This window comes from Hylobates moloch, unplaced genomic scaffold (genome assembly GCF_009828535.3).
Source record: "Hylobates moloch isolate HMO894 unplaced genomic scaffold, HMol_V3 SCAFFOLD_12, whole genome shotgun sequence".
NCBI classification, from domain to species: domain Eukaryota; kingdom Metazoa; phylum Chordata; class Mammalia; order Primates; family Hylobatidae; genus Hylobates; species Hylobates moloch.
In genome coordinates, this window is record NW_026652287.1 from 53,326,542 (window position 1) to 53,335,113 (window position 8,572).

Sequence of the window (8,572 nt, forward strand, 5' to 3'; positions counted from 1 at the left end):
TCAGCCAGGGATATATTACAATTCTGTCCTGAAAGTACAGCACAGGCAACAGAGTCACATCACCTGGGTGCTGAGCTCAGCACTATGTCACAATGCTCCCTGTGGGCAAGACAGAGGCAGAAGAGCCACATCACCTGGTGTCTGGTTCCAAGGATATGTCACAATCATTCCTGTGCAGGGCAGGGTGCAAGCAAAAAATAAATGTCACATCTTCTAGGTCATGGGTGCAGACATATGTCACAAGGTCCCTGTGGGCAGAGCCAAGGTAGGAGCATGCAATCCCATAGGTGGTGGGCCTAGTGATATTTTACAATACCCAAAACTTGAGAGGCCCAGGCCAAACAAGAGAGTCACATCACCTAGGTGCTGGGTTCAGTGATTTGCCATAATCTCCCACTTTTTGGCAGGGCCAGGCAGAAGAGGAGAATTATATCACCTAGATGATGAATGAAAATATATGTTGTAATACCTCTGTGGGCAAGTCCCATGCAGGAGATTCACATCACCAGGGTGTCAGGACCAGTCACATGTCATAATACCTGCAAGAGGAACCAGGCAGGAGAGGAGAGTCATATCACCTAGGTTCTGGTCCCAGCAATATATTACAATCCCTTCTTGGGAAAAGCCCCGGAAGTAGAGGAAAGTCACATCACCCGGGCATTAGGCCCAGTGATGTCTCAATGCCCTCTGTGAAAAGCACTAAGGCAAGAGAATAGACTCACATCACCTAAGTGCTGGGTCCAGCAATGTGGCACAATCCCATCTGGATGCTGGGCCCAAGCAGAAGAGTCAAATCACTCAGGTCCTCGGCAGAGGTGTATGTCACAATCACACCTGCATGAAGGTAGAAGCATGAGATTAACAATTCCACACATTTTCTTGCCCTGGGTATGAGATCTAACACTTCCTGTATGTTGAGTCTAAATAAATGAGTCACAATCTCAATGATGGTCTGGATCCATGTATGAGAACCTCAATCCCTCCTGCAAACTGTGTCTCCTTAGTGGAGTCACAGACTCACAGGTGTGCCGAATCTTGGTCTGAAAGACGCCAACCCCTGCATGGACCGAATTCACATATGAGATTCCATTGTCCAACATTTGACTGCCTCTGGGTGTGACATTCAGAACCTCAACTGTGAGCTGTATTTATGTGGAAGGATGAAATATTTACTGTCAGCAGGTCATACATATGAGTGTCACAACCTCACCTGTGTGCTGAGTTCTGTTAGGACATCCGCTGTACCTTTTGACAACTTTACACAGTATGTGAGAGATTCCCTATGACTTTCTTTTTTTTTTTTTTTTTTTGAGAAGGAGTCTTGCTCTGTCCCCCAGGCTGGAGTGCAGTGGCGCGATCTCGGCTCACTGCAAGCTCCACCTCCCAGGTTCACGCCATTCTCCTGCCTCAGCCTCCCGAGTAGCTGGGACTACAGGCACCCGCCACCACGCCCGGCTAATTTTTTGTATTTTTAGTAGAGACGGGGTTTCACCGTGTTAGCCAGGATGGTCTCGATCTCCTGACCTCATGATCCACCCGCCTCGGCCTCCCAAAGTGCTGGGATTACAGGCTTAAGCCACCATGCCCGGCCCCCTATGACTTCCATACGAAGAGGAGACCCAAGATATTACCCATTTTCCTAACTGGCTATGAGAGACAGTGTATCTGCTATTGGTTGTTTAAGGTATCAAAGTGATCATTGCACCTGTAAGCTGGGCCAAGATATGCATCACAATCCCACCAGTGAATAGGGACCGACCAGTAGACTCACATCACCTGGGTTTTGGGGCAGTGATATGTCACAATCTTCTCTGAGGGCAGGGACCAGGCAGCAGTGTCACATCACCTTGGTGCTCCATTAGGAATATGCTACAATCCCCTCCTGAAAGCAGAATACAGTTAGAGGAGTCACATCACCTGAGTGCTGAGACCAGGGATATGTTACAATGTTCTCTGTGGGTGAGGACCAAGCAAAAAAAACAAATCCCCCAGCCGGGCACGGTGGCTCACGCTTGTAATCCCAGCACTTTGGGAGGCCCAGGCGGGCGGATCACGAGGTCAGGAGATCGAGACCACGGTGAAACCCCGTCTCTACTAAAAATACAAAAAAATTAGCCGGGCGTGGTGGCGGGCGCCTGTAGTCCCAGCTACTCGGAGAGGCTGAGGCAGGAGAATGGCGTGAACCCGGGAGGCGGAGCTTGCAGTGAGCCGAGATTGCGCCACTGCACTCCAGAGCGAGACTCCGTCTCAAAAAAAAAAAAAAAACAAATCCCCCGATTGCTGAGACCAGTGATTTGTCACAATCCTCCTAGTGGTCAGGGTGCAGACAGAAGAGGGGAGTTAAATCTCCTAGATAATCCCATCCAATGGGTGTTGAACTCAATGATATGTCACTATACCCAAAATATGCCAGGGACATGGAAAATAAAATGGTCACATCATCTAGGTGATGAAAAAGAGATATGTCGGCCAGGCACAGTGGCTCATGCCTGTAATCCCAGCACTTTCGGAGGCCACGGCGGGCGAATCACCTGAGTTCGGGAGTCTGAGACCAGCCTGACCAACATGGAGAAACCCCATGTCTACTAAAAAAAATACAAAATTAGCCGGGCGTGGTGGCACATGCCTGTAATCCCAGCTACTAGGGAGGCTGAGGCAGGAGAATCACTTGAACCCGGGAGGTGGAGGTTGCCGTGAGCCGAGATCACACCACTGCACTCCAGCCTGGGCAACAAGAGCGAACTCTGTCTCAAAAAAGAGAAAAAGAAATATGTCATAATACTTCTGTGGGCAGTTCTCATGACATAAAGTTGCATCACCTGGGTGCTGAATCCAGGTATATGTCACAATACACAATGTATGCAGGGCTTAGGCAGAAGAGGAGAATCACAACAGCTAAGTGGTGGGCCCAGCAATACATCACAATCCCTGCTTGGGCAAAGCCCAATCCATAAAGGAGAGTCACATCACCCATGTACTGGGTTCAGCAATATGTCACCCTACTCCTTGTGGGGAGGGCCCATGCAAGAGTCACATCACATAAATGATGGGCCCAAAAATATGTCAAAATTTTCTCTGTGGGTAGGGCTCAGGAAAAAAAAGAAGAATCACATGACCTAGGGGCTGGGCCCGGCTATATGTAACAAACACCCCAGTTGGCAGGGCCCATGCATGAGAGAAGAGTCACATCACCTAGCTGCTGGGCTCAGTGATATGTAACAATACTTTTTTGGCAGGGCCCAGACAGAAGAGGTGTGTCACATCACCTAGGTGATTAATAGAAAGATAGCTCATAATACCCCTATGGGCAGGGCCCATGCAGGAGAGTTGGGTTATCTAGGTGTTGGACCCAGTGATATGTCTCAATACACACTGTATGGAAGTCCCAGGCTGGAGAGGAGAGTCACCTCATCTAGGTTCTTGACAGAGTGATATGTCACAATCCCTTTTTGGGTAGAGACCAAACAGTAGAGAAGAGTCACATCACCTAGATGCTGGGCTCAGCAATGTCACAATATCCTGAGAAGAGGGCCTAAACAAAAGTCACATCACCTCATTGAAGGTCTCAGAGACAAGGCACCATGCCCCCTGTGGGTAGGGCTCCGAAAGATGTGTGGAGTCATATAACCTTGGGGCTGGGCCCACCTACATGTCAAAATCACTCCAGTTGGCAGGGCCCAGGCATAAGAAGAGAATCATATCATGTAGGTTCTGAGCCAAGCAACATGTGACACTCCCCACTGTGGACAGATTCCAGGAAGAAGACAGTCACATAATCTCAGTGATAGGCCCAGATATATGTCACAATGACTTCTGTGAGCAGGCAGAAGAATCCCATCACCTGTGTGCTGAACTCAGCAATAAGTCATTCACTCTTCAGTGGGCAAGGAACAGGCAGGAGAGGAGAGTCACATCACCTCTGTGTTGGGCCCAAATTTATGTCTCAATCTCTTTTTGGGCAAGAGAGGAGAGAGGAAAGTCACATAAAATAAAGGGCCCAGAGATATGTCACAATGCACTTTGTAGGCAGGGTCCAGGCAGAAGACTCACATCACATTGGTTCTGGGCCCAGCAATCAATCACCATGCCTTCTAAGGGCAGTGTCAAGGCATAAGAGTATGTCAGCGTAGTATTAGACCCAGTGACATGTCACAATATCCTCTGTGGGCAGAACCTAGAAAGAAAGAGGCAGAGAGTCATGTGAGCTAGGTGCTGAGCCCAGTAATACATCACAATCCCTTCTGTAAGCAGGGGCCAGACAGAAGAGAGCCGCATTACCTGTGTTATGGGTGCAGGGATATGTCACAAGGTCTTCTGTAGGCAGGACCTAGGCAGTAGAGTTACATCACCTGGGTGTTGGACCCAGCAAAAGTCACAGTGGCCCACATGGGCAGGGCACAGGCAGGAGAGTCATATAACCTATGTGTGGGGCTCAGTGATATGACACAATGTCCCCTGTGGAAGAGCCAAGGCTGGAGAGAAGATTCACACCACCTGGGTACAAGATGTAGTGATGTCACAATGTCCCCTGTGGGCAGTGCCAAGGCAGTAGAATAGTCACACCATCTCAGTACTGGGTCCAGGGATATGTCACAATCCCTTCCGTGGCTAGGCCAGGGTAGGGGCACCAAATCACTCTGGTGCTGGGTAAAGTCATATGTCATAATCACACCAGCAAGAATGTTCAGACATGAGATTATCCATCTGGACTGGAAAGAATCAACACATCAAAAACATGACCAGACCGTGCACAGTGGCTCACACCTGTAATCCCAGCACTTTGGGAGGCCACGGAGGATACCTGGAACCCAGGAGTCCAAGATACCCAGGGCCAACATGGTGAGACAGCATCTCTATTAAAAATAATAATTAAAGTTAAAAAAGAAATATATATCCAGAGCATGGACAACATAGCAAGATCACATCTCTACTAAAAAGATGATACAGGCTGGGTGCCAGTGGCTCACCCCTGTAATCCCAGCACTTTGGGAGGCTTAGGTGGCGAGTCACGAGGTCAAGAGATCAAGATCATCCTGGCCCACACGGTAAAACCCCATCTCTACTAAAAATACAAAAATTAGCTGGGCATGGTGGCGCGCGCCTGTAGTCCCAGCTACTCGGGAGACTGAGGCAGGAGAATAAAAAATGCAAAATAAAGAGCCAGCGTGGTGGTATGTGACTGTAGTACCAGCTACCCAGGGAACTGAGACGGAGGATCCCCTGAGCCCAAGGAGGTCCAGGCTGCAGTGAGCCGTGATCACACACCTGCACTTCAGCCTGGGTGACTGAGTGAGAAGACCTCATTTAAACACACACACACACACACACACACACACGTATGAAAGAAGAAATTTAAACAGCAACTTCAGTGTACGGGAAGGTGCATAATAGAGAGAAAACAAAACAAAACAAAACAATAGTAACTCAATGTACTGTGGAAACAAACTCAAAGTGGGGCTAGAAAAAAAAAAAAAAAAAAAGGAAGATCCCCAGAGCCTCAGCTACTCTGGAGGCAGAAATGGGAGGATGGGGCCAGGCATGGTGGCTCGCACCTGTAATCCCAGTGCTTTGGGAGGCCGAGGTGGGTGGATCACCTGAGGTCGGGAGTTCCAGACCAGCCTGACTAACATGGAGAAACCCCGTCTCTACTAGAAATACAAAATTAGCCGGGTGTGGTGGTGCATGCCTGTAATCTCAGCTACTCGGGAGGCCGAGGCAGGAGAATCGCTTGAACTCGGGAGGCGGAGGTTGCAGTGAGCCGAGATTGCCCCATTGCACCCTAGCCTGGGCAACAAGAGGGAAAACAGAAAGAAAAGAAAAGAGAAAGAAGAAAGAAAGGAAGAATAAAGAAGAGAAAGAAAGGAAGAAGGAAAGAAGGAAAGAAAGAGGAAGAGGAAGAGAAAAAAAAGAAAAGAAAAGAAAAGAAAAGAAAAAAGTAAAAGAAAAGAAAAGGAGGATGACCTGGGTGAGTGGGCAGGTGGAGGGCGCATGAGCCGTAATCGCACCCTCTACTGGACCTAAGCGGTACTGCCGCGGGCGAGAGCTATCTAGTCCTTAAACATTTCAAGCTGGAGGCCAAGTCCTAACCTTGGGGCTAACATCTGGTTGACCCAGCGGCTGGACAGAGAAGCCACACACTCCAAGTGTGGCCGAGTGTGGCGCGCGGGGCCTGAACCCGTCCGTCTGGAGTATAACTCCGCCAGCCTTCCTTCCCAGCGCTCTCCCACACTGTCTGCTGGCCGACTGGGGCGGCAGAAAGACGGGGAAGGGCTCGAGGGGGGGGGCGACCGGCCCCTCCTCCCCGCCGACCCCTCTTCCCTGCTGCAGAGTGGGAGAGGCCCAGGACCCGGACCGCCACTCCCAGACCACACAGCCATCCCTGAGACGGGGGCTGCCGGGCCACACCCTCTGACGCCCGCGCCTCAGCCATCCCACCACACTCCCACAGCCGCGTCCCAGCCAGGGGGACGAGCCACCCGCAGGGTGGGAAGAGGAGGAAACCAGAGGGGGTAGACATCAAGCAGGGGAGCCCAGTGAACCTGCGGCACCCTCAGGGCAGCATGTGGCCCCTTCGGCGCTCGGAAAGCCCGCGGGCGGCCCCTTCCCGGCCCTCGGAAGATGGCACAGGACGGTCCCTGACTCTCCATGGGGACTTGGGAAAAAAAATCGGCCGCAGCCCCAGACGGCCAGGACACACGTGGGCCCGCGACCGGGCCTGGGGGATGTCCCTGGCCCCCTGCATCATGCCTGGTGGGTCCCGAGGGTCGGGCCTCCGCAGCTGCGGTGAGCTGGGGACCAGCCCGGGCAGCCCCACACTCAGCTCATGCCGGGAGCGCGGTAACAGCCTCCCCTCCACAGCCCTACATGCCTGAGCTATGACTCACAAGGGACGCGCCAGAGCTCTGGCACCATCAGGACTGTTCTGCTGAAGGCTGCAGGACTCCCGAGCTCTGCCCAGCTCACAGCGGGGACTGTCCCTCCCTCGGCAGCTGCCACTGGAGCTCTGGAGGAAAAGAGAACTCTAGAAAGGCGGCCGCCCTGTGGGCCACAGGCCGTGCCGTCAGCCCAAGCGGCCTCTGGAGGAGGCCTGTACTGCTAGCCGGCCGCTAGGAGGCGCCAAACGACCACCCACGCAATAATCAGCCAGGAAAGAATGAAAAAATACACATATATATGCATATACTGATCAAGGAACAATCATACCCAGTCAGGGCGGCGATTTTCTAGGCAACAAGGGAGAAACCAACTTTGAGGTAGGGACAGTAGAGAAGACACAGTTGACCCAGTCTGTGTACAGGCTTCCTTTTCTCTGTGAGACCTTGGTTTAGGGTACATAACGCTATTTCTTTGTAACACAATTACTTATTATAAACGTTATGTTTGTTTATTTACTTATTTACTTTTTGAGACAGAGTCTTTTTTTTTTTTTTTTTGAGACAGAGTCTTGCTTTGTCGCCCAGGCTAGAGTGCAGTGGGGCAATCTTGGCTCACTGCAATCTCCGCCTCCCGGGTTCAAGCGATTCTCGTACCTCAACCTCCTGAGTAGCTGGGATTATAGGCACGCACCACCTCGCCTGGCTATTTATTGTTAGTAGAGACGGGGTTTCACCATGTTGGCCAGGCTGGTCTCAAACTCCTGACCTCAGGTGATCCACCCGCCTCAGTCTCCCAAAGTGTTGGGATTACAGGCGTGAGCCACCGTGCCCGGCCGATTTTTTTATTTCTTATGTGTATGTTCCTGTGATAGACCAGGGGACTTGTAACCTCAGAGTCCATGAGGCCAGAAGCCGACGTCCTAAATGTCTATTTAGAATGAACTTAAACGAACCAAACTCTCTGCCACGAAACTCTCAGAAAGACAAGAGATTAAAAACAAACAAAAAAAAAATTGCAGCCTGTCAGTGACTCACACCTGCAATCCCAGTACTTTAGGAGGCCAAGGCAGGTGGATCGCTTCATCCCAGGAGTTCGAGACCATCCTGGGCAACATGGTAAAACATCATCTCAACCCAAACTACAAAAATTAGCCAGTTTCATAACCTGATCTCAAAATAAATAAGTAGATTAAAATTCAAAAATAAAATTTAAATTTTAAAATGCTGAGTTCTGTTCATTTTGCTTCCTACCCAGAGAAGGGCATAAAATATCTGTTGCTTGCTTGTTTTTGACAGGGTCTCACTCTGTCACCCAGGCTGGAGTGCAGTGGCACCATCATGGCTGCAGCCTTAACCTCCCCAGACTTAGATGATCCTCCCACCTCAGCCTCCCAAGTAGCTGAAATCACAGGTGTGTGCTGGCACACCCAGCTAATTTTTGTATTTTCGGTACAGACAAGTTTTCCACATGTTTCCCAGTCTAGTCTCAAACTCCTGGGCTCAAGTGATTCTCCTGTGTTGGCCTCCAAAAGTGTAGGGATTACAGGAATCAGCCACCACACCTGGCCTTACTTAATACATCTGATCTCACTACATTCTGGCAATAAAGCCTCACATCAAAAAGTTAGGAAGATCTCAAGTTAACAACGTAACATCACAACTAAAAGAACTAGAGAACAAGGCCAGGCGCAGTAGCT

The 8,572-nt window shown here is 50.4% G+C and overlaps 1 long non-coding RNA gene across 1 annotated transcript; it reads right to left on the reverse strand.

Annotated features, from left to right (window-relative positions):
* Window positions 1-5: 5 nt before the first annotated feature.
* Window positions 6-4,576, reverse strand: LOC116478807 (uncharacterized). Its single transcript, XR_009208813.1, has 7 exons — window positions 4,279-4,576; window positions 3,408-4,174; window positions 1,777-1,882; window positions 723-834; window positions 470-539; window positions 135-248; window positions 6-28 (listed from the first exon to the last, which is right to left on the reverse strand). It is a non-coding gene; the product is annotated as an uncharacterized LOC116478807 (long non-coding RNA).
* Window positions 4,577-8,572: the final 3,996 nt, after the last annotated feature.